General features: G+C 42.7%; 1 protein-coding gene across 1 annotated transcript in view; it reads left to right on the top strand.

The window, feature by feature from the left end:
* Positions 1–23,248, top strand: part of LOC120515925 — a 113,676-nt gene that overhangs the window by 68,853 nt on the left and 21,575 nt on the right. The window lies entirely within an intron of this gene.

Raw genomic sequence — 23,248 nt, 5'->3', positions numbered from 1 at the left:
AAACAAGCAGGGGGCTGAAAAACTAGAAAGACACAAAACTAAAGACGAGATTTACAAAGTAAAAGGTTTTACCTGTATTATGTATGTCTATATTTATTTTTGTATTTCGTTTTGTTTCATTATTTATCCTTTATTATTGATCAAGTGAAGGTCAAATGAACACGGACACTGTGCTACAGGATTAACACACTGTCATGAGATACCTTTAGGCTGAAGGAGTGAATCTATCTATCTATCTATCTATCTATCTATCTATCTATCTATCTATCTATTATATAGTGTCTTTCCTGTCTATATATCTATCTATGATATAGTGCCTTTCATGTCTGTCTATCTATCATATAGTGCCTTTCATATAGATTGTGTCTATTATATTATATAGTGCCTTTTTTATCTATATATCTATTATATAGTGTCTTTCATATTGATTCTCTCTATCTGTCTGGCTGTCTGACTATCTATCAATCAATCTATCTATCATATTATGTAGCACCTTTCACATCTATTAGTTATATAGTGCTTTTCATATTGATTGTATCTATCTATCTATCTATCTATCTAATTATATAGCGCCTTTCACATCTATCATTTATATAATGCTTTTCATATTGATTCTATCTATCAATATACACTCACCTAAAGGATTATTAGGAACACCTGTTCAATTTCTCATTAATACAATTACCTAATCAACCAATCACATGGCAGTTGCTTCAATGCATTTAGGGGTGTGGTCCTGGTCAAGACAATCTCCTGAACTCCAAACTGAATGTCAGAATGGCAAAGAAAGGTGATTTAAGCAATTATGAGCGTGGCATGGTTGATGGTGCCAGACGGGCCGGTCTGAGTATTTCACAATCTGCTCAGTTACTGGGATTTTCACACACAACCATTTCTAGGGTTTACAAAGAATGGTGTGAAATGGGAAAAACATCCAGTATGCGGCAGTCCTGTGGGCGAAAATGCCTTGTTGATGCTAGAGGTCAGAGGAGAATGAATGGGCCGACTGATTCAAGCTGATAGAAGAGCAACTTTGACTGAAATAACCACTCGTTACAACCGAGGTATGCAGCAAAGCATTTGTGAAGCCACAACACGCACAACCTTGAGGCGGATGGGCTACAACAGCAGAAGACCCCACCGGGTACCACTCATCTCCACTACAAATAGGAAAAAGAGGCTACAATTTGCACAAGCTCACCAGAATTGGACAGTTGAAGACTGGAAAAATGTTGCCTGGTCTGATGAGTCTCGATTTCTGTTGAGACATTCAAATGGTAGAGTCAGAATTTGGCGTAAACAGAATGAGAACATGGATCCATCATGCCTTGTTACCACTGTGCAGGCTGCTGGTGGTGGTGTAATGGTGTGGGGGATTTTTTCTTGGCACACTTTAGGCCACTTAGTGCCAATTGGGCATCGTTTAAATGCCACGGGCTACCTGAGCATTGTTTCTGACCATGTCCATCCCTTCATGACCACCATGTACCCATCCTCTGATGGCTACTTCCAGCAGGATAATGCACCATGTCACAAAGCTCGAATCATTTCAAATTGGTTTCTTGAACATGACAATGAGTTCACTGTACTGAAATGGCCCCCACAGTCACCAGATCTCAACCCAATAGAGCATCTTTGGGATGTGGTGGAACAGGAGCTTCGTGCCCTGGATGTGCATCCCACAAATCTCCATCAACTGCAAGATGCTATCCTATCAATATGGGCCAACATTTCTAAAGAATGCTTTCAGCACCTCGTTGAATCAATGCCACATAGAATTAAGGCAGTTCTAAAGGCGAAAGGGGGTCAAACACCGTATTAGTGTGGTGGTCCTAATAATCCTTTAGGTGAGTGTATCTATCTATCAATCGATTTATCATATTATATAGTGCCTTTCATATTGATTCTGTCTATCTATATATTATGTAGTGCCTTTCATATCTGTCTATTATATAGTGTCTTTCACATCTATCTATCTTTTCACCCTCTTTAACACAACACCCCCAAGTCCTCACTGTTGTAGCCCATTGATTATAAAAGTCCCAGAATTAGATCAGTGGAGGTCACCTGCCTGGCGTTTCACTTGATTGTAGTCTAAATACATCTGAATGTGGAAGGACCAGCTTGTGGTGAGTCAGTATGGTGGCCTAACCTACTCTGTGAAGACAGAAGTACATTCACAGAGTTGCTCTGAGTGTTCAAGTCAGGAGATGGAGACAAGAAAATGTCCAAGTCACTGAATATGCAATTAACTCCGTCATGAAGAGTATGCCACAGCTGGAAATTGGCTGGAGGAGGCCGTACACACAAACTGAAGACGACAAGTGAAGGAGGCCAATAAAGAGGCCTCTGAGAACTCCGACAGAGTGACATGCTGCAGTGGTCGACATTGGAGAGACGGCTCTCTTTGGGGGATTCACCAGTTGCAGCTTTATAGGAAAGCAGAAAAGAGGAAAAAATGTGAGGGACATTTTAGGTAGAGCTTGACAGAAGGGCCATAACGTTAGCTGGAAGGAGGTTCTGTGCTCTGATGGAAGCAAAGCAAACTTTTTGACTAAGCAGTGTGCTATATTAGACCCCGAACTGTGAAGTGTGGTAGTGGCAGCATCAGGCTGTAGAGGGGAACGCTTCTCTGTAGGGGGCCCTGGAAGGCTTGTGAAGGGAAAATGAATGCGGCATAATATGAAGAAATCCTGGACGAAAATCTGATGGAGTCTGCAAGAAACCTGCACCTTGGGGGAAGATTTGTTTACCAGCAAGACAAAGGAACTCAAGCGCCACAGGAATGGCCTCAAAAACAACAATGTGAATGTCCTAATTGAATGTTCTTTAACAATAATTTGTGAAAACTTCCAACTTTTATAGGCACAGTAACTTATAGAAAGGAAAAACAAGCAATGTAACATAAAACATAGAAATAAAGTATGTACTGTGTATGAAGGAATAAGAAGCAGGTTATGTTAATGAGTTAAAAGCTTAATAAACACACATACACAGTAACGTATTGAATGCTGGTTGAACTTCATGGCTGTCTACTCCCTTAATATAAGACGGTGGGTTCAAAAACAACTTAGTAGATGAAAACACAAAAACCACAATGGCTTCGGAACAGAAGCTGTGACAAGAGAGCTGTGAAATCTGACACACGTGTCACAAAAAGTTTTGTCAAAACAACAATTACCGAATCAGATTAAAGTGACTCTGATTCCCTTGGTGGCGTTGTGTGCATCAAAGCAGAAGGACGTACGGATGAAGAATCATTTTTAATTGAGATTACGTGGAGCTGTTCACCATCGACGGCACTCATTTTTCCAGCCGTTGCTAATCTTTGGTTTACAGAGGTGCGTCTCTCAGCCCGTAGTGTCAAAAGCATTGAAACACTTCAAGTGGCATCAAATACACACCATAGAATAGGGCAGAACATCAGAGGAAAAAAAATCTGGGTGATCGTTTACAGTGCCACCTGGGATTCGAAATACACCAGCCCGAATCTCAGATCAGTGAGGTGTGACGCAGACGGCCATTTGTGTCCTGAGCGGTGAAGTTTACAGCCTCGTCGATTCCCAGAATGCCATCGAGCATCGCTTCCTTGACTCTGACTCGGTCACGTCCTGATTTTGGATTTCTCTGAAGGGGTGAGACGCTCTTTGATAAAAGTCTCCGGAGGTTTTGTAACAGAAGAGACGAAGAGATTAGAAATGTTTGGTGCACACAAAGGCTAATCCTGTTTAATACAGGGTGGCCCGTGAAAAACTGAACCGTCTCCGACTCCAACGTCGACGTACGTTTCTTAGCCCGTACACGAAACAAAAGATATGGTGTACAAAAATCTATACTTGCTAGTTAGAGGAGGTGCTGGAAATGATTTCCTTGTGCGTCAATACACTTTTCTGCACGCCGCACCATATTGTCATAGGCGCGACGCAGTTCAGCCTCTTTAATTTTTCCAATGTTACTCTAATTCAGTTCCTCTAATGTCTTTGGATTATTGACATACACTTTTCCCTTCAGATTGCCCCACAGGTAAAAGTCGCAAGTGGACAGGTCCGGTGATCTTGGTGGCCACAAACCTTTGCAGACAGTTTGTTCCTCTGTGAAGATGTGAACTCAAGAAAGTGACTCGCGAAAAGTGTGACATGTTGCTCCATCCATGTCGCGATGGCACCCGCCTGTATAATAGCTCGAGCCAGCCTTTCGGAAACGGTTCGGTTTTCGTGCTCCACCCTTTATAAAAAAACAAATGCGGGTTTAAACCCATTAAAAAGCAAAAAAAGATAAATAAAATAAAATAACATCATATAGACGCGAGTCTCCAGATAGACTGTCTCAAGTTGGTGGGGCTCCAGGCAGGAAGAGGCGGGTCCAGATGGGCAGACACAGGAAGTGACATCAGAGGTGTTAAGGCTGTCAATCTTCCAGTCTGCAGACAGAGGAAGAGAAAAAGTTAACAGTTAACAGCGCCCTCTGGTGTTCCTGTGGGAAATTTTTATTATTTGACCCTCTAAGTTGCCCCCCCACCTCCTTGTGCTCACCTGTGACAGTTTCCATGTTTCATATAAAAACTCTCATGCCAGATTCCGATAACGTTCTCCACGGCTTCTCCAGACCCTTTCACGTCGTGTCACGTGTGCTCAGGGTGAACCTGCTCTCATCTGTGAAAAGCACAGGGTGCCCACCAGTGGAGGACCTGCCAATTCTGGTATACTATGGCAAATGCCAATCGAGCTCCACGGTGCCCACTAGAGGATATTGTCTGGCCCTCAGGCCACCCTCATGAAGTCTGTTTCTGATTGTTTGGTCAGAGACATTCACACCAGTGGCCTGCCTGCTGGAGGTCATTTTGTAGGCTTTGCCAGTGCTCAGCCTATTCCTCTTTGCCCAAAGGAGCAGATACCGGTGGGTCTTGCTGATGGGTTAAGGACCTTCTATGAGGGAACCTGTCCAGCTCTCCTAGAGTAACTGCCTGTCTGTCTGCTGGAATCTCCTCCATGCCCTTGAGACTGTGCTAGGAGACGCAGCAAACCTTCTGGCAATGGGAGGAACGTATCGATGTGCCATCCTGGAGAAGTTGGACTATCTGTGCCACCTCTACAGGGTCCTGGTATGGCCTCATGATACCAGTAGTGACACTGACCGTAGAGTAAAAAACAGATGAGGAGGGAAAAATGTCAGTGGCCTCAAACTGTTAAACCATTCATTCCTGTTTAGGGGGTCGTCTCATTGTTGCCCCCCCTCTAGTGCACCAAAGCAGCCGACACTGATGAACAAGCCCCTCTGCCACTTCACTGAGCAGATCAACAGCCCACAAGTGTCAGTGACTTGATTTGATACTCTCATTAAAAAGGGTGTCTTTAATTTTCTGAGCATTATATTTATAATTGCCGATCATATTGCAAGGATGCATGTCCAGTAAAACAAACCTACAACTGAAACATCTGTGGTGATCTAAAAGTAGTGGCATTGTGGTCTAAGGTGGGACTAAGATGGGCTATGAATACAGTGGCGTGCATACGTATTCAATTCCTTTGAAAGTTATCATAATTTTCTGTATGACAAAAGATTTGTACACATACTGTATTTTTCCATTCAGTTCTTTTAAAGGAAGCTCTTATGCTGTAACAATACATTTCCAAAGTCCAAATAAATTGTGTTGTCCCATCTCATCCTTTTCACGTGCAGTCTCATATCCCAAGACACGTATTACCTCAGTCTGAATTAAAAATGAATAATCTTTCTTCTTCTTCGTCTTCTTTCAGCTGCTCCCATTTAGGGGTCACCGCAGCAGATCATCCATCTCTAGCTATCTCCGTCTATTATATCAAGAATTAAAAATGAATAATAATCTTTATTTTTTTTTTTGTTTTTGGTTTGTTTTCTGTGTTGCCAGGCATCTTTTTGAAACATGGATGGTTCAGGAACTGTAGAAGTAAATCATTCATATACATTTTAGTTTGTTGCACAGTTCAGTTCAGCATTGTGTTCGGTTGCATGGCATTTAATGTTTTTACAGAACTTTTCCGCATTTTTAATTACTGCATAGCATGCTGGGCTCAAGTGGAAGTGAATATTGCTACCATAAATGATGCGATGATTTGTATCTTCTATGAAATAATGGAAGTTTTGAATTTTAATACATTCTTGGTTATCATGGTGACATATTGCTACCCAGTCGTGCAGATAACTGTACTCTGCATACATAACAATACAACTACTACTAAATTGAATCTGGATGGCATGGTGGTGCAGAAGTTTGTGACGTTGACATGTGTCACACATGCGTGCCTTCCTGGCTCTGGTGAGGTAAGCATTTCCATCCCGGGATGAGAAGGGCAGCTACAGCTAAAAATTCCTTCCCCTTCCACCTCTGCAGCCAATAAAAGATGCCCAAGAAGGATGTCTGACTCCGCCCCATCACCCAGAGAAAGCCCTGCCATCCAGAGAAAGCCCCGCCCTGCCATCCAGAGAAAGCCCCGCCCTGCCATTCAGGGAAAGACCTGCCCTGCCACCCAGAGAAAGCCCCGCCCTACCCCATCCCGCCCCCCCTGAGTAAGCTCCACCCCTTCCAGATTAAAGCCCTATAAATGGTGGCATCAGACACCTGAATGACACTCAGAACTCCCAAACTCATCTCCTTGTCAATAGTGTCAGTCACACCCTGTTTTTGTGTGAGCTGTTTGTCGGCTGTGTTTTTTGTTAACATTTAAAAGGGGATAACAAGGGTGGGACCACAACCCCGCCCTTTCCTTGGCATTTCCAGTTTCCAGTCTGCTTTCTCAATATTACTGTACACATGCTATTTCACGGCTCCCGTGTGGCAAAATTGCAAGTGTTAAAGTAACTTCTAGACATTTATAAAGATAGAAGTATGACCCTAATATACATTTTAAATGTTTAATTGTTAATTTAACACATTTTGTTGTGCAGGCTAGAATGAATGAGAGTGGGTATCTGCTTTGACTCGTGCCTTGAGGTAAGCTGGTGCAGCATTTATGGTTCTGCCAGGGTGGCCGCTGAATTTTATGAGAAAGTTATAAAAATCCATCCATTATCCAACCCGCTATATCCTAACTACAGGGTCACGGGGGGTCTGCTGGAGCCAATCCCAGCCAACACAGGGCGCAAGGCAGGAAACAAACCCCGGGCAGGGCGCCATCTCACTGCAGGACGCGCAAACACACACACCCACCCACACACCAAGCACACACTTTAGGGACAATTTAGGATCTCCAATGCACCTAACCTGCATGTCTTTGGACTGTGGGAGGAAACTCACGCAGACACGGGGAGAACATGGAAGCTCCACGCAGGTAGGACCCAGGAAGCGAACCTGGGTCTCCTAACTGCGAGGCAGCAGCGCTACCACTGCGCCACTATGCCACCCAAAGTTATAAAAATGATTAAATAAATTTTAAAGCACCAGGTTTAGAGCAGCCTTAAGGGTTAACATATAAATGGGCGAGGACAACATTCTGAAATGCACTTCCTTCATTTCAGGCTCTAGAGAGGTGGAGCAGCACCGGGCATCAGGTGGGAACCAGCACTGACCAGGGTGGTACAGTGCCCACTCACACACGCACACACTGTCCCAATTTGGAATTTCAAGTTAGGCAATGGAGGTTGTGATGGAGGAGCTCGGAGGAAAACCTAAGCAGATTCCACACAGACAACCACCAGGCTTGAGATTTGAACCCGGGACAGCAGCATCAAGCAGAGTATATCAAGTATTTACACTTTAGTCATCAAATATAATGCCTTGAAATAAAAAAAAATTTCCACTGCAGAAAGTGGGAGTGGGCCAACCAAGGAATGGGAACGAAGACTGATGGATGTGAGTCTATCAGTCCACTGGCACTGCAGTTTTTCATCACGAAAGATAAAGCGCGGCGGTGATTTTATATGAGATATTCTACATTTGGAGCGCATCCTTCAAAAGCTAGAAGTTAAAATCAATCTTAAGCAATTGTTGTATGTGGCAGCAGTACCAGCAGTTTCTAAGTTTAACCTCACTGATCAATAGTTAAAGGATTACCGTTTTTTTCCAGCACATAATGAAAAATAATTCAAAGTAATTAGCTGTCTAGTTCACCATGCGGCCGGCTGCGTCTGGGTTATGTTAGATATTTTGTCATAGACCTTTTCCACTGCATTATGTAGAGTTCTTAAAGCTCTTCTTTTCTACTGCATTATGTATGCCATCTTCTTTCGTCTTCATTGTGTAGGTTAGGCTGCCATACTGGGGGGGCGGGGTTTTGGAGCACATGCTAATAGAATGCATTGCCACGCCTACCACATGTCAAACCACCTCAGGATCCCCAGATTAGGACCCGAGTGCAGCATTGTAATGGGTGACACCTCAGCACCTCGCTAGTTCAGATGGAATGGAACTGTGGGAGTTTTTTTTATGGTGGCTGGAGTGCCAGTTCTGCCACTGACCCCCAGGTTTTTCCCTGTAGGTTGGAGGGCCTACATGCAGGGCTGGATAAAGATTAATAACATACCCAGGACACTGGATTCGCACAATTTGGACCTTACAATTGTGATCACCAGGGGCTGTACGGCTCCCAAAACACCCAAACACACCAGCCACAGTCACAAGTGTTGCACAAAACAAGACTTTTATTTCTGCCCTTTCTGGGGACACGCTTCCTAATAACCGTTCCCCACAGCACCAAGCACAATATAGAACACAGCACCCTTGGCTTTCACGTCTCTCTTGTCCTTCCGCCTACACCCCTCTTCTGGCAAGCTTCGTCCCTCTTCCTCCCAACTCTGGCTCCGTGTATAAGGCATCCAGAAGTTCTCCAGGTGTCCAGGGATCTTCCTTTTATGGGGCCGTTTCTTTTTATGGCATCCCATTGGAAGGGGTGGAGCCTGTTCTGGCAGTCAAGCAAATTGTTGTCCTCACTGGGTGTCTTCTTGCTGAGAAAGAGAAGCTATTGTTAACATCAGTGCCCCCCTGTTACCCTAGAGTGGAATCGTTTACCGCAGTCAAGCCTGGAAGATGTCCTCGTCTCACGCATGTGCAGCTGGAGATCAATTCAAAGACATTCAGAGGAGAGAATAACCAGCAGCCCCATAAAGGTGATGAGGGTATTTTTTGGTGGATCACAGAGAAAGGGTGTGACAGAGGGATGGGTTATCAGTGACGCTAGGCTTACCGAGGTGCAGACAGACGATTTCTCATTGTTAAATAAATTATAGTAAGTAGCCAAACCTAACAATATAAGTTTCAAACTGCAGCATCATGTGACAGAAACATTATAGTATATATAATAAATGGTGTTATCATCTCCTTGCAATCGTATATTTAACAAGAGAGTGCTTTTAGATATTACCTGGTGGGGAGGTGGTAAACAAGGACCAGGAGAACCAAAGAAAATTTGTGATGCCATCCGGGCCACCTCATTTACTGCAATTGTCCAAAAAACAGAACAAAAATGAACACATGGTGGTGCAACAGAAAACAGGCCTAACTGGTACTTTTTTAGTTTCAATGGCTTTTCTAAATATTCAGCTCTCTTAAGTGGGTCTACTTCTAGAAGCTCGTTGCATGTGGGACAAGTTCCATTAACTGAGATGCCATCCTCTGAGAGGCCTCTGATTTATACCGACCTGTCATTAAGGGGCGGAGCTTGGTTGAGTTGCCCTTCATGGGTGGTTGGTCTGTCTGAGGAGGACAGAAGTACCTGGACAAGCTGGCATAAACGCAGCTCCACGAGCGCTATGTTAGAGCTCTTTGGATGTGTCCATTTGCCTGGGTGTGTGGTCGCCAGGTGTCACAGGGCCACTAGATAGTGGGCATATAAGTTGCTGGCAGATGCCACCAAAGTGCTCACAAAGTGTCATGTCTGCAAACACTGATCTCGGAATTGCTTTTTTATCAGCTGCTCCGGTAGTCCTGGGTCCTCGGACACTTGAGCAGGTCTATGAGATATAACGCGTCTCTGGTTCAGGAGTCTCCAACCTGTCACTCGCAACCCCTTTCCAAGTAGCTCACCAAAGGGTTAATGAATCCTACATAAACTTGAAAACCTAATTAGTCAAATTAGGGGTAGGCGATCTTTCCAAAAAATCACATTGCGATCCTTGAAACATAAAACCACGATCCACAATCTGAATTGCGAGCTCTCTTTTCAATGTGGCAGACACTTAAAAGAAGACTCAAAATCATCAAGACCTAAGTAACACTTTATTTTAAATATCAGACAAAGTTGAATTCAATTGTTCTCTCGTTCACTAGCGAAGCGGAGTTAAGGACCACGCCACGAAGCTGGTGAGTGAGTGAGTGAGTGAGTGAGTGAGGAAGGCCCCTCCTGTCGGCCTGTTGCATGGATCTCGGATTTGCGCTAATAAATCGGTACGGCAAGCGAACTATGATACATATCGAAGTCAGAGAAGTCGCAAAATCAACCAGAATGTTCAAGCAAATTATAGAAAGAAACCGATCGAAATTCGTTAAGTAGTTCTCTCGTGAAAAGCGCACAGACATACAGACATTGAATTTTATATATTATATATTAGTAAACCTTCAAGATAAAGTGCAGTTAAAGTCTCAACAGCATTTCTGAAGCGTAGATGAGCCAGATAACTAGAAGAATCTTCACCAAGCAGCTCTACAAATGTCTGCTTTGTTTGGGTCTCCATACCTCTGTGAGTCTGACGTGAATGTCATGAAATCAAAGATCAGAACACGACTGACAGACGAACATTGAAAGGACTCCATAAGAGTGAACCTGATTGGCTCCACTCCACCAGAGACCTCAGTGCCAGTCATCTGACTAACTAAAAAACACATCACACATGCAACTGGACCTGTGAATAAAGTGACACAGTGATGTGACAAAATGACAAATGAAGAAGTCAGATCTGTGGATTTGGAATTGCATTGTTTGGTTTTGACAGCATTCATATTTTAACGCAATAGTGTGAGATACGCTAGAAAATGCATCCAGACATACAAAATGCACTTGCAGGTGAACTCAATATTTTTTGTGATGTTTTAATGCAAAATATGAGTTGTGGACACCAACATTTTATAAATGTTCAGGCAAAACAATCTTAAATTTAGTTTGTTTGTTGTTGAAATAAGCTGTGAGAATAAACGTTAGAAAACTGGAGTACCTCTCGGAAATTTTCATTTTGAAAAAGTAGCTCTTGGGGGAAAAAGGTTGGAGACCCCTGGTCTACAGTGTTGTCTGCTGGGTTGCTAACATCACTTCTAAGGAGGCCCACAGAATTCAGAAGGCAGGCTCAGTTATGGGATGCTCCCCAGACCTGCTGGAAGTAGTCATGGAGAGAGAACGAAAAAAAAAACTCACTACCATTATGAACAAAGCCGGACAATCCTCTCCATGACATACTAGCATCGAGGACTTTCTGCCGACAAATTCTTTAGCGGATGCGTGTCAAGTAACGCGACCAGGGCTCCTTTCTAAACGTTCAGGCAAAACAAGCTTATTCAGTTTGTTTGGGTTTTAATAAGCTACGAGAATAAACGTTAGAAAACGGGAGTAGCTCTCGGCCATTTTCATTTTGTAAAAGTAGCTCTCAAGGGGGAGAAAAGGTTGGAGACCCCTGCTCTGGTTAGTAGAGTAGTGGTGTGTCTTGGGGTGTTTTAGGTTACAAAACGTGTGTCACCACAGGAAAAAGGTTGGGAGTCACTGACCTGGAGGCTTTTTGTGGGTGTTTTTGTTAAATCGTATTTATAAAACTGATTTTGTTAAGATATATTTTAAAAAAGTTATGATTGAAGTGTATGTTAGGAAGATTTATGCTTGTCATGAACAATTAAAAGCAGCCCACTTAATAATAATAATATTCAATTTTATTTATATGGCGCCTTTCCAATGCTCAAGGTGCTTAATTTAATGCAGTTGGGTGTTTTGATTTTTTTTTTCTTTTCAGTTTTATAGACAGAGCCAATTTGACTGACATGGAAGACATCTCTGTTGTATTCTTCTTCTTTTGTCTGCTCCCGTTAGGGGTCATCACAGCGGGTCATCTTTTTCCATATCTTCCTGTCCTTGTCATCTTGTTCTGTGACACCCATCACCTGCATGTCCTCCCTCACCACATCCATAAACCTTCACCTTCCTCTTTTCCTCTTCCATGTCAGCTCTATCCTTAGCACCCTTCTCCCAATATACTCAGCATCTCTCCTCTGCACATGTCCAAACCAACGCCATCTCACCTCTCTGACTTTGTCTCCCAACCATCCCACCCGAGCTGTAATGTCCTCATTTCTAATCTTGTCCTTCCTCATCACACTCAGTGCAAATCTTAACATCTTTAACTCTGCTACCTCCAGCTCTGTCTCCTGCTTTCTGGCCAGTGCCACCGTCTCCAGCCCATATAACACAGCTGGTCTCACTACCGTCCTGTAGACCTTTCCTTTCACTCTTGCTGATACTCGTCTGTCACAAATCACCCCTGACACTCTTCTCTACCCATTACACCCTGCCTTCACTCTCCACTTCACTTCTCTTCCACAATCCCCATTACTCTGTACTGTTGATCTTAATTATTTAAACTCCTCCACCTTCGCCAACTCTACTCCCTCAACCGTTACCATTCCTGTGACCTACCTCTCATTTACACACATGTATTCTGTCTTGGTGGTCCTACTGACCTTCATTCCTCTTCTCTCTAGAGCAGATCTCCACCTCTCCAGGGTCTCTTCAACCTGCTCTCTACTCTCGCTAAAGATCACAATGTCATCAGCAAACATCACAGTCCACGGGGACTCCTGTCTAATCTCGTCTGTCAGCCTGTCTATCACCATTGCAAATAAGAAAGGGCTCAGAGCAGATCCTTGATGTAATCCCACCTCCGTCACTACCACTGCAGACCTCACCACTGCCCTACTTCCCTCGTACATATCTTATACAACTCTTACATACTTCTCTGCCACTCCCGATTTCCTCATACAGTACCACAGCTCCTCTCAATCACCCTGTCAAATGCGTTCTCTAAATCCACAAAGACGCAATGCAACTCCCCCTGGCCTTCTCTATACGTCTCCTTCAACATCCTCGGAGCAAACATCACATCTGTGGTCTGTTGTATATACAGAACAATTCTATTCTGTGGTGCCCATTAATAACGAGTTTCTTTTTCCAAAGATGCAATTAATCAGCAGTAAACACAATGAAGCGCACTTCCCCGCTTCAAACCAGGATTGTTTTCTTTGGACAGTCACAGTTTTTGGGGTGTGAGGACACACCGCCAAACGGTCGCACCCCTTCCGGCGCCCGTTGTCTTTTGTTCATCCAGCATGAAGCTGTTGTACGGGATTAAACAATGTCCGCAGTGTGCTGCCAGACACCATACATCAATTTTCCTTTTTAAATTCACTCAAGATCTTATTCTTCTAAAAAAAAAAAAAAGGGAATGACTCCATGGTACTGCGCTGTGTAAAATGAGGCCCATTGTGCCGTGTTGGGAAACTAAATCATAACGCTGGTGATTAATCAGAGCGGCTAGATAGCTAGCTGATGATACTTTGTTTCAGAGGCACAAGATGGATGGATGTTTATTTTTTTTTCTTCGTCCTTAAAAAAAAAAAAAATGAAGAAGAAGAGCAGGACATTGTTATCATGTAACACGAATTTCAATCAATTTGTTATTTTTATAATGCAGCCGCTCAGATCACTGGATGAAAAAAAAAAATCACAGAGTGACAGAAACGCTTCTGTAAATTTCAACATCGCTGCATGTACAAAAGCAAATGCGGCTATTTTAGAAATGTACGCCTTCTTAAAATAAAAAAAATAAAAATAGAAGACCCTTTCAAAGAAGTGGAAGGCATAGCAATCCAGGCGTAATATTAAATGTCAGTGTTTCACAGCGTGATACAGTAAACTGCTGTCACAAAGCTAATTCCAGAATGACATAAAATGGTTGAAAATGGTAGCGGATTTCATAAAAGGGTGGGTCTAAATTCGTCACGAGTGAAGGTAACGTTATTTTTATTACTGTTAAATATACATTCATTTAAAAAAAAATTTAAATTAGAAGGTTCAGTCATACCAGCATGAGCAACATCGTTTTATTTTTTTGCACGTTTAGTTGGTGGCAACCCCTAACAGGAGCAATTTAAGAGAAGAAGAAGAAGTTAGAATAGTTTTTGTAAATCGTAGTTTCTTAAACTATGGTTTAGGTTCCTGACATTTGCTTCGTTCTCTGACCTCGAGTTTCATCCACCGCTTTGGCTACGTAGTTTTGGTTCTTTTTTCAACTTCCCAATTTTGACCTTTTTCTGTTCCGTGTTGCAGTACTGGTTTGCCATTTAAATCTTTTGTACGTTCGCCTGAATCGCATTAGCACGGATCATACAGTCAGTGACTTTTTCGAGATTTTTCAGGATATTTGGGAGGACCAGGGGGAAAGTTAAAGATCTCAAGAAACAAGCAGCAGAGATTCAGACCACGGTAGACCACCTGGCTTCGTCGATAAAGAACCTGAGAGGTGCAGCTCTGCCAAGGTCATAACCTGCAGGTAATTAAAGCAGTGGGTTTAAAGGGTGGCCACATTTGATCTCGTTGTTGATCAGAGCTGTGGATAACAGCCCTTTATGAAACCTTCCTTGATAATTCCATGCTTTTGATTGGATCTTTTAGGTTTCTGACTTTTGACTTCGTTCCTCTGACCTCAATTCTCATCCAGTACTTTGGCTACATTTTTTCTGTTCTTTTTGAACTCACAATTTTGACCTTTTTCCTGTTCTGTGTTTCTTTACTGGTTTGATATTTAAGTCTTTTGTAGGTTCGCTGAAATTGCATTAGCTTGGATCATACAATGAGCAACTTTCTCGTGATTTTCTGGGATATTTGGAAGGACCAGGGGCAAAGTTAAAGCTCTCAAGAAACAAACGGCAGAAATTCAGACCAGGGTAGATCACCTGGCTTCGGCGGTAAACAACCTTGTAGCGGCCAGAAACCGCTAAGATTCACACCATCGTGCGTGACGGTGATTTATTTATTTTATATGAGGATTACCAGGGACAACCCCAGCCTTGGCACGACACACACACACTACAGAGACAACAAAGAAAACAAACTGGGAACTTAAAACGATAAAAAAAGTATAATGAATATAAATTAACTAATTGAGACAACAATACCACCCCTTATCCCTTCGGCGATATTACATTTAACAAATAAACACGACAAACACGCAGTAAAGTCCATGTATGAAATGGTCAGTGGTGAAGTTATGTCCAGTGATTTGTATGACGCGAGGGAAATGGAAAAACACAGTCCTACCGGTAATTACTGAAGTATGATGACAGATGAATGGTTCAGGAGCGCTCCTTCTTCCGTGAAAGCCAATGAATCCAGACAACGTCCTCAGTAACAGTAAACAGGTAGACAAATGATTCCAGACCCCAACAACAATACAATCCAGGACACGAAGATGTATAGCAGAAAATGACAGGCAGTTCAACAGTTAAATACCAGCACAAAACGACCAAAACAAACTTAACTTCTCTTCGACCCCTGCCCTCCTTTTAAACCCCTCTGGCCACCTTTGACCCCAACAGCCCCTGCAAGGACTGCTGGGAGATGCAGTTCTAACTAATGGTAGCACTGCTACAATCTGACAGTGCACCTCTACTAAGGTCATAACTCGTGATTTAATTAAAGCAACAGGTTTAAAGGGTGGCCACTTTTGATCTCGTCTTTATCAGAGCTGTAGATAACAAACCATTGTTATGTCTTCTTTGAGAATCTCTTCCTTTGAAAGGATCTTTTAGTTTCCTGACGTTTGCTTTAGTGATACACCAATATGGAAGCTCTGGGCGATACCGATAACCGATATGTTTTTGTCCATCTTTGCCCAATACCGATAACCGATGGCTGATATATATATACTGTATTTTTTTTATTTACTTCAGGTATGAATGTTTTAGGTATGCTGAAAATATACAGTAGCATGTGAAACAGAGATTAACTTTTTATTAACTTGCTGAATTTGCTCTTCTTTGCTATATAAGCAGCAAGTACCATATGCAGGGGGGAAAAAAGAGTAAGATATGGCTCATCTCCATAGAAAAAATACTCCAGGTCATGTACACATTCTGAGTAACTTAAGCACATCAAGACACCATGCCATTACATAACATGGCATTGGGTATACAGACAGTTCCCGGGTTACGTACGAGGTAGGGACTGTAGGTTTGTTCTTAAGTTGAATTTGTATGTAGGTCGGAACAGGTACATTATTTTAATAAATGCTATTGTTGGCCGACTTTAACCAAATGCTGTACCAATGAATGATGGAGTTTCACCTCTCTCTGACCTTTTTATTATTTCTACTTTATTTTCAATGGTGATGTTTTTTCTCCTCTTTGCTGTATCACCAGCATTTGCATCAGATTTGTTTTTCAGAGACATTCTTGAAGGGTGAAGACAAAAGGTTAAGATGAGCTCTTCTGCACAGCACTGTCCACACTATCACAGCAGGAAGGCACCCGTCGTCAACACGTCTGATGTACTGACGAGAGACAACTTCCTGCTATGTGCGTAACAGTACAAGCAGGCTTGCTATTGAGAATGAATGGGGGTGGTGAGGGGGGGGTTCACCACCCGCCCACCTCACAGTCACCTCCACTACAGCATGCTGCCTGCAGCGTGCATCCGCCCACCAAGAACAAACACGGTGCAGCCAAAAGCGGGTAGTGAATCGCCCACCACTGCCCCCATTCAACAGGCAGCCATCCGAGGCACACTACAATGCTACTGTCCGTTGCCCCATTCACCCTCAATGGCCTCCATTCATCCACAATCGGGTCATTGTTTGCAGCATTACCAGCCACCCACAGAGAACAAACGGGGCAGCCGCAGTGAAATGACCCCCTCTGCTCCATCCAGCCTGCGTCCAGTCAGGAGCAGTAGCTGCAGTGCCATAGTGGGCAGGCAGCAATCTGCCCCATCAAGCCTCCGTCCTGCACACGAACGATAGTTGTGGCCCAGGTGACTATGGACCATGGGTCACCGCTTGCCGCCGGGAGCCGCACGAGGGACACTACACTGCGCGAGCAGCAAAATCGCCCCCCTCCAGCCACCCCTCCAGGCCGAAGATAACGGAGCGGCAGTTACTGAGGCGCATGCGTCGCAGCTGCGGCCCCGTTCATAAGTCGAAAGTCGGATGTCCGTAACCTGGGGACTACCTATGTTAACAAAAAAATGAATGCATATTCTTTGTGCTATAATCAGACATATATTACTTTAAATAAAACTAAAATAAAGGGCACAATGAGGCCAGTAACCCTGGGCTTAAGTTGGCTTCTTTAAAAGTACAAATGGTAGGTTTTTCTTAACAAAAAGAAGCATTTCTGCCTTTTCACCTGCAAGCCTGTTTCTCTTTTCATTTACTATATTTGACACAGTTGAAAAAAGGCTTTCAGTGTCTACAAATGGTACAAGGTGCCGATAGGTAGGTACTTGATCACTGCCTTGGTCAAGGTTGGGAAAACGGGCTGCATTGCTTTTCCAATACTGGAGGGCGCAGTTATTTCTGGAGATAGGGGGGCTCGCTGAGATAGTTATTCAGCTAAAAAAAAAAAAAGTTTACAGACGTTTACCTATACTATCATAAAAAAAATAAATAAATAATATTAGGTGGACCAGATCTGTGGTAAACAAAAACAGGACAACCACCTGTGCCAACCACCACCATTAATAAAAACTTGTGATGTTGAAAGCTTGATATATAATGATTTGGGTCATATAAAGCGCATTCTTGTTGACAAGTCTGAATTATATCGGTTGGCTGTATCGATTAAAATGTACACATCCGACCGATTTCGATGTCGTCATTTTTAATGAACATCGGCCGATAACAATACAGTTCCCGATATATCGTGCGTCTGTAGTTTGCTTCATTCTCTGACCTCGATTTTCATCCAACGCTTTGGCTATGTAGTTTCGGTTCTTTTCAACCTCCTAATTTCGACCGTTTTCAGTTTCACATGACTCTCTTTTCAAGATTCAAGATTCTTTATTTGTCACATGCATTTATACGCATTTTATATATAAAATAAATAAATCACTGTCACGCACAACGGTGTGAATCTTAGCGGTTTCTGGCCGCTACAAGGTTGTTTACCGCCGAAGCCAGGTGATCTACCCTGGTCTAAAATTTCTGCCGTTTGTTTCTTGAGAGCTTTAACTTTGCCCCTGGTCCTTCCAAATATCCCAGAAAATCACGAGAAAGTTGCTCATTGTATGATCCAAGCTAATGCAATTCCAGCAAACCTACAAAAGACTTAAATATCAAACCAGTAAAGAAACACAGAACAGGAAAAAGGTCAAAATTGTGAGTTCAAAAAGAACAGAAAAAATGTAGCCAAAGTACTGGATGAGAATTGAGGTCAGAGGAACGAAGTCGAAAGTCAGAAACCTAAAAGATCCAATCAAAAGCATGGAATTATCAAGGAAGGTTTCATAAAGGGCTGTTATCCACAGCTCTGATCAACAACGAGATCAAATGTGGCCACCCTTTAAACCCACTGCTTTAATTACCTGCAGGTTATGACCTTGGCAGAGCTGCACCTCTCAGGTTCTTTATCAACGAAGCCAGGTGGTCTACCGTGGTCTGAATCTCTGCTGCTTGTTTCTTGAGATCTTTAACTTTCCCCCTGGTCCTCCCAAATATCCTGAAAAATCTCGAAAAAGTCACTGACTGTATGATCCGTGCTAATGCGATTCAGGCGAACGTCTGAATGTCTGAGATGGTAGAGTCTCCGCTTTACCCTTTTTGGTTTGAACTTGGACCAAACTTGGTTGACATCCTCAGAGATGTGAACCCCCAGGTATTTAAAACTGTTTACCCTTTCCACTTGAGTCCTGTTAATGAGAGGCTTATAGTCCCACTGCTGTCACCTGCTGAAGTCCACCACCAGCTCCTTGTTTTTGCTGACGTTGAGCTGGAGGCAGTTTTCCTGACACCACAATGTCAGGTTTGCAACTTCATCTATGTAGGCCGTCTCATCGTTGTTTGCGATGAAGCCCAGTACCACCGTGTCATCTGCAAACTTCACGATAGTGTTGGAGGAATGCGTGGCCGTGCAGTCATGGCTGTAGAGGGAGTACAGTAGGGGGCTAAGAACACACCCTTGAGGAGCTCCTGTGTTGATGGTGATGGTGTTGGAAACACAGTTACCAACCCTCACTGCCTGTGTTCTGCCAGTGTGGAAGTCCAGCACCCACATACACAAGCGGTTGTTGAGTCCCTCAGTTTCACAAACAGCCTACAGGGTTTTATTGTATTGAATGCTGAATTGTAGTCGGTGAACAACAATCTCACATAGTTCCCCTGTTTCTTGTCCACATGGCTGAGGGTGGTGTGCAGTACGTGGGAAATGGCAGCCTCCGTCGATCTGTTAGGACGGTAGGCGAACTGGAGTGGGTTAACGGTGCTTGGGATGGAGGATGAGATGATGTCTTTCAGTAGCCTCTCGAACACCTTCATGACTACTGATGTCCGTGCAACAGGTCGGTAGTCATTCAGGCACGTGGGCTTGTCTTGATTGGCCCTTTAGCTCTTTTGTCACTCCACCCACATTACAAAAGTCCCTTTATAAATAAAGAATTTATTTTAAATAAAAACAAACCTAAGCAGGAAAAAAGGAGTAAAAAAGTCATGCTAGTAAGTTGACACATTTAGTAAACACCAGGGGCCTCATGCATAACGCCGTGCGTAGAATTCGCACTATAATATGACATAAGCACAAAAGCCGAAATGTGCGTATGCACAGAAAAATCCAGATGTATAAATCTGTGCGTTCGCCAACTTCCACGTTCTTCCGCTACATAAATCCCAGTCAGCGTGAAAAGTAACGGTCGTGCACGCGCCTGCTGACCCGCCCCAACTCCTCCAAGAATTAAGCCACTTTGAATATGCAAATCAAAATAAATAGCCCTTAAGCTCAGTGTTCTGTGAAAAGACAATGGAAAAGCAAGAGGGAAAATGGAAGAATTTCAGCGAATACCAAGTGGAGGCAAAGGAAAATGTACTATTTGTTGGTCAATTAGTGGTATAAACAACAAAAGGAAGCTGATTGACTGACATAGCATGTCGGAGAAACTCGAAAGCTCAAGGTCACAAAGTCGCACAGAGCCCAAAATAAAAAAGAAGTTGTCAGATATCAAACTCGACATGAAAAGGCGAGTCGTAGCCCACCGTCTGAGTGTCATATGAAAGCTTATTAGGGTACAGAGGAAAAAAAAAGCACGAAATGTCAACTTAAATCTCGAAATTTCCACTTTAATCATGTAGTTTATTTTGTCATTAAAATAGAACATCATAAACTTCATCTTAAAATCGTTTAATTAACCAGTTTCTTAAATCACGTCGTAATTAAAGTAGCACGTTAAATACTTTGTTTTGTATTTGATCTTTTGCTCTATGTGTGTGAATTACTACGTGCTTCCACTTTCTCTTTCCGACAGGACACAGAATCCATTACATTCGTGATATTACAGCTCTCTGAATAATTTAAATACTGAGATATATACGTGATATCTTTTTCATGATGATAGGAGTTAAAGCATGTTATTAAACAGGGGAACACGGTGTGTGATTGTGCGCGACCTTCAATGAAATTATTGTAGCAGTACTGTCTCTTTCAAACGTTCTAACCTTCAATTATTGTCCTTACGTTTCTTTGCCCAAATACCCAATCGCCACACAATCGGCTCTGTAATAGATGTTAAGCAATCTGTAAGCTTACAACGACGATTCTTGAAAACTTTTAAGGAACATTGAAATTTTGTAGTACATGTTTAATTATTCTATCCATCTATCCTTCCAGTGTCGCGCCAGCCTCAGCAAATGCAGCGCAAGGTAAGATCAATATGTGAACTTGCTAGTGCTGCGACACCGTGTCCTCACATGTTTAATTATTAACAATACAGATTATTTGAATGAAGTTAAAGTTTTATCTATATAATATAATCAACATATTTTGATGCATTTCATCTTAAAAATTATATCATCATCATATGTAAATACGCTCTTTATAAAGTGCCGCAGATTGTGCAATATTATAACTGTAGTGAAAGTTTACAGTGAGGTGATTGTACTTATAAGTACTAACAGGTCTACAGGGAGCACTTGATGGACTGATAGACTGTTTAAAGTTCTTGGGATGAAACTTTTTCTGAATCGCGAGGTCCGTACACAAAGTCTCTGAAACGCTTTGCCGTGTGCTTGATGTTGTATCCCGATAATTCCCTTTCCGATCAGCTGCTGCTGTGATTCACACTCAGATACAGTGATATAAATACTCCGAGTGGTGCGGTGAGAGTAATATGGAAAAAGATGATCCACTGTGGCAACTCCTAACGGGAGCAGCTGAAAGAAGAAGAAGAAGAAGTAGAAGGTGCAGTGAGAGTAACAACGCTAAAGCAGTTATGGTATTTGGAATACTATGGGTATTCCCTGGACCATTATATTGTTACAAGTTAATTACAATCAGATGCATTACACTAATAAACAATATGCAGTTAGTTTCAGTGTATTTATAAAGCCACGGCAGGAATGTGGTTCTAAGAAATAAAGCGTAACCACACAGGAACAGTAGTGCTGCTTTGACGCTGGGTGCCGTCAGTCTGCAAAACCGAGCAGAGAACTTACATACGACAGGGTATGAGGTACCGTGGAAAAGTATGTGGCTTTACGCCAAGTGTAGGTTTTATACATCACAATTTGAACGTGGAAACGTTCTTATGCAACATTTCTGTGCATACGCACCGTTTATACATGAGGCCCCAGGAGTTAGATATGGGGCAGAAAAAGGTCAGAATCGTAAGATCAAAAGACAAGATTATCGTGAGACAAAAATCGCAGTCAAACAACATCGCTAAAAATGTTAGAACCACAAAAACAATCAAAGAAAAGGACGTGGAAAAAGGTTCTGGGTCTCCAGCTCGCATAAGGAAGTGACCGTTAGCAGGCGTTTTAACCCATCGTGTCGATTTCCTGTGAGTCGTGACATCTGAGGACAAAGCCCTGGAAAGACGAGGTGCTGTCCTAACAGCGGTGTTAAGGCATTCTTGTCGTCTTTGTCCATTTGTGATTCTTTTGTCTGTTTTAATTGATTGTGTTTATGTTTCAATGCCTCGGTGATGCTCCATGTATGTTGTGGGTGAGGCCCTCTGCCTGTAAATCTTCAGGGTCTCCCTCAGTTCCTGGTGGTTTATCGTGAATGCACTTTGGAGTGTGGTGAGTGTTTCTTTGTATAGTTTTGTTCCTTTGTGATTCTTTGGATGTTTGACTTATTGCTCCATTTTTGATCATTCTTCTACAGTAATACCTGAATAGGGGCTTGTTTGCTTTAGATCACCTTTTGTGTTACACACAACTACTTTTAGGTCCCTGTGGAGTCTCACTCTTGTGGAAGTGCATTTTTGGTTTGCGCACTCCTCCATCATAGATAGATAGATAGATCTTTATTGTCATTGTCACTTTTTTAAAGGAACAACGAAATTGAAGGTGCAGGCGACTCAATGTGAGGCATAAGAGTTAAAAAGACAAGAAGAGAGAAAATAATAACAGGCCAAATAATAATAAAAGTACTTCAAATTGCACTGGTTGACTCAAGGTCTATAGATAGATAGATAGATACTTTATTAATCCCAAGGGGAAATTCACATAATCCAGCAGCAGTATACTGATACAAAGAAACAATATTAAATTAAATAGTAATAAAAATGAAAAGAATTAAAATAAAATTAATGTTCGCATTTACTCCCCCGGGTGGAATTGAAGAGTCGCATAGTGTGGGGGAGGAACGATCTACTCAGTCTGTCAGTGGAGCAGGACGGTGACAAAAGTCTGTCACTGAAGCTGCTCCTCTGCCTGGAGATGATCCTGTTCAGTGGATGCAGTGGATTCTTCATGATTGACAGGAGTTTGCTTAGTGCCCGTCGCTCTGCCACAGATGTCAAACTGTCCGACTTTAATCCTACAATAGAGCCTGCCTTCTTAACAAGTTTGTCCAGGCGTGAGGCATCTTTCATCTTTATGCTGCCACCCCAGCACACCACCGCGTAGAAGAGGGCACTCGCCACAACCGTCTGGTAGAACATCTGCAGCATCTATTGCACATTGGGAGAGAATGATACGGAGCAGTTTTATTCTGAGTTCAGGGTCATAATTGCTTTTGTATAAAAGCTGTTTTTAAGGCGGTTTCTCCTGGTTTTCATTGCTCTGTATTTCTTTCCCGATGGCAAAAGCTGGAAGA

The sequence above is a fragment of the Polypterus senegalus genome, chromosome 15 (genome assembly GCF_016835505.1).
Source record: "Polypterus senegalus isolate Bchr_013 chromosome 15, ASM1683550v1, whole genome shotgun sequence".
Lineage (NCBI taxonomy): Eukaryota > Metazoa > Chordata > Cladistia > Polypteriformes > Polypteridae > Polypterus > Polypterus senegalus.
Note: the sequence above shows the minus strand (reverse complement) of the source record. Positions and strands in the feature narration are given on the sequence as shown.